This window comes from Cupressus sempervirens, chromosome 9, assembly GCF_028749045.1.
Source record: "Cupressus sempervirens isolate cs-2001-9-10 chromosome 9, ASM2874904v1, whole genome shotgun sequence".
NCBI lineage: Eukaryota > Viridiplantae > Streptophyta > Pinopsida > Cupressales > Cupressaceae > Cupressus > Cupressus sempervirens.
Genome location: NC_143126.1, coordinates 82076044 through 82084354, shown reverse-complemented (window position 1 = coordinate 82084354; position 8311 = coordinate 82076044).

The following is an 8311-nucleotide window of genomic DNA, read 5'->3' as shown; positions in this document are numbered from 1 at the left end:
ATACGCGACGAAATAGGGTGAGGGTTAAATCCCACCGAAATTGAAAAGACCAAATAGGGAAGATCTTTCACTTCCGAAATGGCGAACAACAGAGAATCCCAACTAGAATTTGTGGTATACAGAAATAATCCAAATAAAATGCATACCTAAAGACTACCTACAAGCCATGCTTAAATACCCGTTGGGAAACTTTCTGAGGGTGTACAAAGATAGTTGATGGCAACACAAACTACAAAAATAAAATTTAAATGGGTCCATGATATAATAAATCAATTGGCCCATTAACAAGGTTTAATTGAATATATTTATTTTATGACGAGGACATTACAATCCTCCCATCCCAAAATTTTCTTGTCCTCAAGCAAATGCAAATCTAGTTCTAGGAAACCTTCCGTAATCAACTCCTTCAATTCTGAGTCAGGCACTGAGTAGATCTTCCCGCCAGAGTAAAAGATGTCATCAACAACTTTGTATCTTTCATCGCATACATAACCATCCATCAAGTCACATGAAAAAGTGTGCTTGGAATACTCGTCCAATAGATGGGCTCGCCAATCATCCAAGGAATGTGGTCAGGTGTTGACTATCTTGTTTTTACTTGTAGTGTCTGGGGCCAAATCCTATTAAAAAATTGCCTCCATCTTCTTGATTGTGACTTTCCTTGATCCTTTATTTGACATTCCTCTTAGCAACACCTTCTTGCCATCCGTCTCATATGAAAATTCCATCCTTTTGAAACTTTGGGTGTACTGGTCAAGAGTTTCCAACCACTAGATGCCCAAAATGATATTAGTATCAACCAAATCTATGATAAAGAAATCATCTGCCATGGTATTGTTTCCCATGGAAATTTGTAGTTGTGGGATCACATGAGTGCAAGGTAACAAGGTTCCTCCTACAACCTTAACCTCAAATCCTCCTTGCTCAACTACATGCAAGCCTTTACTAGTGACCAAAGATGAATTGATGAAACTGAGTGTGGTGCCACTATCAATCATGATTGGGACTCATTTTTTGTGAAGTGTGTCATGAACCTTGAAGATACCACCTCTAGTCAATGTAGTCAAGGTAGCAATGGAACCCCCTTTTTGTATCAGGGCATTTATTCTCTCCTACTAGGTAATGTCTTCATCAGTTGCTATAGGTATTTGTCCTTTGTCATCATTAGACATCACCTCAATGTAATGAATTTTTCCCTTCCCAAGGTAGTGATGACCAAGTCCCCATGGTTCTTTGCATGTGAAACAGACCTTTTTCCTTCGAAGTTCTTGTCGAGAATCTTCATCAATCTAAGCTTTCTTCTAAATAGTCTCCTTGTCCTTGTCTTCTTGTGGGGCTGGTGTTGGTGTAGTTGTGTGAGTTTTGGAGGAAGATGCGACTATGTCACACACCTTCTTAATAGCTTCATTGAGTGCACATGGGTTGAACCCTTTGATCCAACCTCTTTAAGGCTTCCTTAGCCCATCCATGAATAACACAATTCGGTGTCTTTCAAAGATGTCTGTGACTAGTACTGACAACCTTTGGAACTTAGTAATGTAGTTGTCTACCATGCCCATTTTCTTTAGCTGAGCTAGATCTTTGAAGTTTAGCTCAAGATCTTTCCCATCAAAATAGTTAATGAGTCTCTCAGTGAACTTGACATAAGAGGTCACTGGTCGTGACCAATCCATGATGCCACCACTCATGCACCACTCCTTCTAGATGAAGTGATGGAACTTGATTGCTTCCTCTTCCAGCATTGGATTGAGTTGGAAATAGGTATCTACCTTCAGGACCCATGATTGTGCGGTAATGACTCCAGATCCATCAAATAGCGATAAGTTTACTTTTCTGATCTTTCTTATAAGAACATCATTATAATAATTGCAATTTCCCCCACCAGAATATCTCATTCTTAGATCAACATAGTCTTTGTAAGATATATCACCTTCTATATTCACATTCTACCAATCTTCCCAAAGTTTTCCTTGCATTTCCTCAAAAGTGGGCTCTCTTCCTTTATGTGGTGCTTCCATCCTTTGAAGGAAGATGGGTATCGAGGGTTGAGAGCAAGAGGATTGAAAGTTTGTCCTTCCCGAAATAGAATTGTCGCTATGCCCATTTTGTTCTCTTGTCTTTCCCTCGGCCAATTCTTGTATAGTTTCCTATATAAGCCTTTGGGTTTTGTTGATTTGCATTTGGTTTATGTTCAACTCTTTTAAAAGATTCATGAGTTCTGTCATGGAATCCTGATGATCTACCATTCTATCAATAGGGTTATTTTGCCTTCTCCTTCGAGTATAAACTTGCATTCACTTCCACAGGCAGATAGGATCAAAAGCTTTGATACCACAGTAATGTTCCCAAATACATTGAATCTAAATAAACAAACATTGTAACACTATGGACCAACAAGGTGATGTACAGATGGGTAAAAATTGATATCCTGACTGTGTGAGGCCATACAGTGATGTGGTTGGAGGTTGTATGGTGTTCCTTATTGGTTATACATTGGCATAGGAGGAGTTGTATAGTCAAGAGAGGGCAGCTAATGGTTGTATGGACGACAAGATGAGTCGTATGGTGGAGAATTTTGAAGGGGTACAAACCAGGAGGCCGTACAAAGATTGTTATATGTTGTACAATAGTCAAAGATGACCATACAAAGGTGAGGGAGAGAAATGTGTATGGTGTGAGGCTGATATGGTCATACAATAGGACATACGTTGGCTGGTGGAGGACAGGAAGAATGTACGAAGGTGTGGGTGGAGGGTGAAGGTCGTACGGCCATAAAAGAAGCAATTATAGATAAGGACAAGAAGTGGTACGGATGGATATATGAGCCCTACTGTGAGAATGTTCACAAACACATAGATTTATATAGAATCCTAATACCAAATAATGAAGATTTGAATATAGATAATTCCTTCAAGAAATATAAATGCCGAAAAGATGGTGCTCCGATTTGCCAGATTTGAGCAAAGAGTTACAGGCGACGAAATAGGGTGAGGGTTAAATCCCACCAAAACTAAAAAGACCAAATAGGGAAGATCTTTCACTTTCAAAATGGAAAACAACAAAGAATCCCAATTGGAATTCGCAGTATACAGAAGTAATCTAAATAAAATGCATACCTAAAGACTACCTACAAGTTGTGCTTAAATATCCATCGAGAAACTTTCTAAGGGTGTACAAAGATAGCCGATAGCAACACAAACTACAGAAACAAAATAAAAATGGGTCCGAGATATATTAAATCAATTGGCCCATTAACAAGGTTTAATTGAATACATTTATTTTATGATAGGGACATTACATATTGGTCAAATTGTAGCTCAAACAACTATCGACCTTTGCAAAGAAGCTTGAACAATTTCAACAAATAACATTAATAATCAATTTCAACAAATAATAATAAATATTTAAGACTTCCACCAATTACCTTTTTTTAAAAATAAAAAAAAAGATATTATATTCTTGTCTTGGAATAGTCTATCATGTACAATTAATTATATTTTGAATTATAATTCTTTCTTATTATAATTTTTTTAATTGAAGGAATTGATTTTATTTTAATTTATTGGATTGTGGAAATGTAATAGCTTTAAAAGAATTAATTTTCTATGGTCCATAGAATTTGATTGCCAATTTCTAGATGCACAATGTATACTATTTTTAATTAACGCATAATATATCTCACAAAATTGCAATCATCTTTTAATATTTTCTTCAATTATTTTTATATTCTATCTTGATTTCTAATTTATTTTAATTATTCCTCATCTTTTTTAAAAGATTGATTTTTATTAAGTAATTATGATTATATTATTTCTAATGAAATTATAAAATAATAGCTAAAAGATGTTAGAATTAGTTTAACTTTGTTTTTTTTTATGTTATTGAATTTTATTTGTTGTAGGTTAATTATATTGAAATTTTTATTTTAATTTACATGATAAAATAAATTTTAATTTGAAATCTAAAGTAAAATCTTTATAGTGTGAGCACAAGATGGGAACTAACTTTTGATTACTTATTTCATAATTTAAGGATAACATGTGCCTTGGAAAATTGTGCTTAAGGTAGCTTCTATCTATCTATCTATATTTTCTATGAATCAAGCACACAAAGTTAAAGAGTCCACTTGTGGTGAAAATCTTGGAGTTAGCCAAAAAGGCTAAATTGCACCCAACAAAGTGAGATATTACTTAAGAGTGAATGGGATCTCAGTTCACTTCGAGATCCTGACTTGAAAATTAGAATATGACCACCTTCATTGGTAGGATCTTGACTTAATTTTTTTTAAACATGATACTGCTTGGTTTCAAATAGGATCCTATTTTAAAAATAGAAATAAATAAATAAATAAATAAATTTATAGAAAACATTTGGCGAATCATTTCTTTTTCCTGAAAATGAATAAGATTCTTATCTAAAAGATATTCCCTAGGAACCTTAGCTTGTAGGTAGTTATTGTTTCATTTTTTTTCTACTTTTGGTTTTTAGAATTTTATTCTAGATTATAAAAAAATATAATTTATTTGTTATGTTAGTATTTTTAATTTAAGTGTGTGTGTGTGTGTGTGTGTGTGTATTTGGATCAGTAAATGGCCGAAGCCTAGATTAATTATCGTTATTTATTTTAATTAATTATTTTTATGTGTTAAGCGAATTCGAACCCAAGACCTCCCACGTAAGAAGCTCACAAGTTATCGTTGTGTTGTAGACTATTGCTTTATATATATATATATATATATATATATATATATATATATATTTCAATTTCAAATATAGTTTTTATTTAGAATTCAAAAAAATTGTTTCCATTTTTTACTTAGTAAATTAAACATGGTTAACAGTTTGAGAGAGAAATAAGTTAGGGTTTAGAGAGAGAGGATTTATGGTTTGGAGAGAGGGATTAGTGAGATAGAGGGGTTAGGGGTTAGAGAGAGAGAGGGGGTAGAGGTTAGGGAGGGGGGTAGTTTGAGAGAGGGTTTAAGGTTTAGGGGTTAGCGGTTTGAGAGAGAGAGAGGGGGGGTTAGGAGTTGGGAGTTTGAGAGAGAGAGACAGAGAGAGAGAGAGAGAGAGAGAGAGAGAGAGAGAGAGAGAGAGAGAGAGAGAGAGAGAGAGAGAGAGAGAGAGAGGAGTTAGGGGTTGGTGAGAGAGATGAGGATTATGGGTTAGAGAGAGTTGGGGGTTAAAGAGAGAGGGGTTCAAGTGAGACGACTTGAGAGAGAGTGGAGGGGGGGTGGGTTAAGATTAGAGATAGAGAGAGGTTAGCTTGGATTAGGATTTAGAGAGAGAGAGGAGATAGGTGTTAGGGGTTAAGGGTTACTGAGAGATAGAGGGAGGGAGAGGGAGAGGGAGAGAGGTTATGAATATATGTAATTATAATTTTTTAAATTATATATACATAAATTCAATATAAATAATTAATTTTATATGCCTTATATATAGTTATATATGTATAAATATTTAATTATAAAAATACATACATAAATACAATATACCATTGAGTCTTTAATCTTTATCACATGTTTGGGTTTTTCATATCATAATAAGTTGACCACATGATGTAAATCTAGGAATCACACTTTAGGCATTCATAACCTGATCATGTTATTTAAAAAGCTAAAACTCAATCGAGTCATGGCTTGGTAACAACCTAGGGTAATGACCCAAAGGCCTTGGAGCTCGTATTCCCTCCAATTTTGTCCTTCACATATTTTTTCATCATCTAAGATGAATCTTCATCTTTCCCTTCATCAAGATTGCAAGTGGTGAAGTGGGTGTCTCTAAAATCACTACCATAATCTCACTCATCTTCTTAGTTTTCTAGCCTCTTTTTTTTTTTTCTATTTTTTGACAATATTAGCATTATAAACTTTAATTATTTTTACCATTTTCTTCACAATCCTCATAGACATATGTTTACATTTTCTTAATAAATTTTGATATACTTAACCAAATTCAAAATAAAGTACATGTAACGTCTCACTAGGGAACCCAAGAGAAACTAACCTACAAGATGTTAAGTTTTCTAAACAATCTTTTTTTTAAAGATTAAAACATACAAGAGATAATTGGGCAGAAGCAATAACATCAAATAGACGTCTCATAAATAGTTAAGTAAACAATAAAAATTGCATTCCTCAAGGATTTCATAACATTGAGTCACATGTGAAAGTTTAATTAGTTTTTTTTAAACCAATAATCAAACACATGTCATCATATAACTGCATTTGCAAAATCTTATAAAGGAATGTGCAAGTACATAATAGTGCATACTCATCCACATCAAATGGACCGCATGGTATGAAATGCTAAAAGAATATACATCATGATAAGATACACGATCCCATAGGATCTTAATGATTGAAATACAAAATATCAAGCATGATCACACAACATATAATCATCAAGTAGAAGGAATAATTCACAACACCAATGGTATGACCTGCATCAGTGTCCAGTTGTTAGATCTTAATGGAAAAGAATCACTACCTCTTGAGCTCATGGAACCTAAGTGGCCTCACTCTAACCATGCTGAGGAGATAATCTCAAGTCCCAAATGGATAGCAATCCAAAAGTCATGACAATAATCTAAGTCTCAAGATCCCGAAAGTAGTTTATCTCAAGTTACTAAGTACACATGGTAACATCTAATCCTAGAAGCAACAAGACACACAAGAAATCTAATGTGCATATGGGCAAGTGTTATCACATTAGTCAACTCTAAGGTTACCCTAGCAATCTCTCAGGACCCCGACCCCCTAGCGACTCTATGTAGCATCAATATCCTTTCATACAAACAAGGCATAACAATGAAGCAAGGTCATTACCAAGCACCCTCACTACTCCCATCCTAGTCTAGACTGGCACACGAGGCATGGGTGAGGTACCAAACTAACATCTTGTTAATTTATTTTAAACCCCATTAATGATCATGTTATCACTTATTAATCCTACTTACAATGAGTTACCCAGTCAGCCTCTTTAGGGCTCCAACCCCCATTGTAGGTCACTTCCCCACATACACATAGATAACCTACCCTAAGCTCATAGAGAATGTATTTCATAAAAATCATCATAATGTCTCAAGTCCATACATGTAATTGAAAACCTAATAGATCACATATCAAATACTTGCCACAGGTGGTAACATAATCTCAACATATGAGCTTACAAGAGAACTAGTTGACATCATAGGAACACATGATCATGGCACATTGAGTTGGAAATAAATTGATCATGACATAACAACATTTCAAACAACATCATCAAAACAAACACTTCCCAAGCCTCTGGTAAATATTCCTATTTGGCCAAAAACTAGTTTCCCAAAAAGCATCGCAAGATAAACATAGCATCTCAATAGACATGTACAACAAAGTAGTATGCAATCAATGAGTTTTTGATAAAATCTCATACAGTTTGAGTTGAGTTAAATAACAATTTCTATTTTATAATCATTTCATAATTGGATAAGGGTTTTCAAGTTTAGATCAATTCAAATATAAGTTTCATGATAATAACTTAATGGGTCTACATCTCCAAATAAACTACGTGTTTAAAAGAGTATGATGATAATCACATGACATCCAAATAATTTATCTAGTAGTTTACCTTTGGTTTCTATTCAGTAATACCTTTCAAAGATTCAATTATAAAAATGAAATATTGATTACATTTAATGAATCTTTAATTTCGTAACAAAAAAATCAGATTTAATATTTTAAAATTACAACCAAAATTTAATTAAAGTTAAATTCAATTTATAAATATTTCAAACTAAAATTAAGTTTAAATATAACTAAAAATCATTTAAAATATACTAATTTTAAACTGTATAATTTTTTAAAATAAATTATATAAAAAGAAAATTACAAAAAAATTAAAAAATTAAAAACATTTATTTATTTATCTATTTTTTTAAAAATCCCACATCGTGGGGGGGTCATTGCATGACTCTTAGAGCATGCGCAACCGATTGTTGTAATAGCTTTGGCTACTTTGACAGCCACCACAAGTGGCAAGGGGAGTAGGAGGTGGGGCGGTCATTGCCCCCACCTCCAAATTTTTTATTTTTTATTTATTTTTAATAAACATGCCATATATAAAAACAAGATTTATTTAAAAACAAATTGCTATCAATAGCCTGATAAGGAGACTAATTTCCAACAAATTATATTTGTGTATATTCAAATCTAGTTTTCATTTTCAAACCCTAATTAGGGTTTTATTTTCTAAATTCAAATCTTCTGATGAGGGTTTCAAATTGTAATTTTCATAGATGTTTCCCAATCAAGAACAATCCATTTTCCAATGA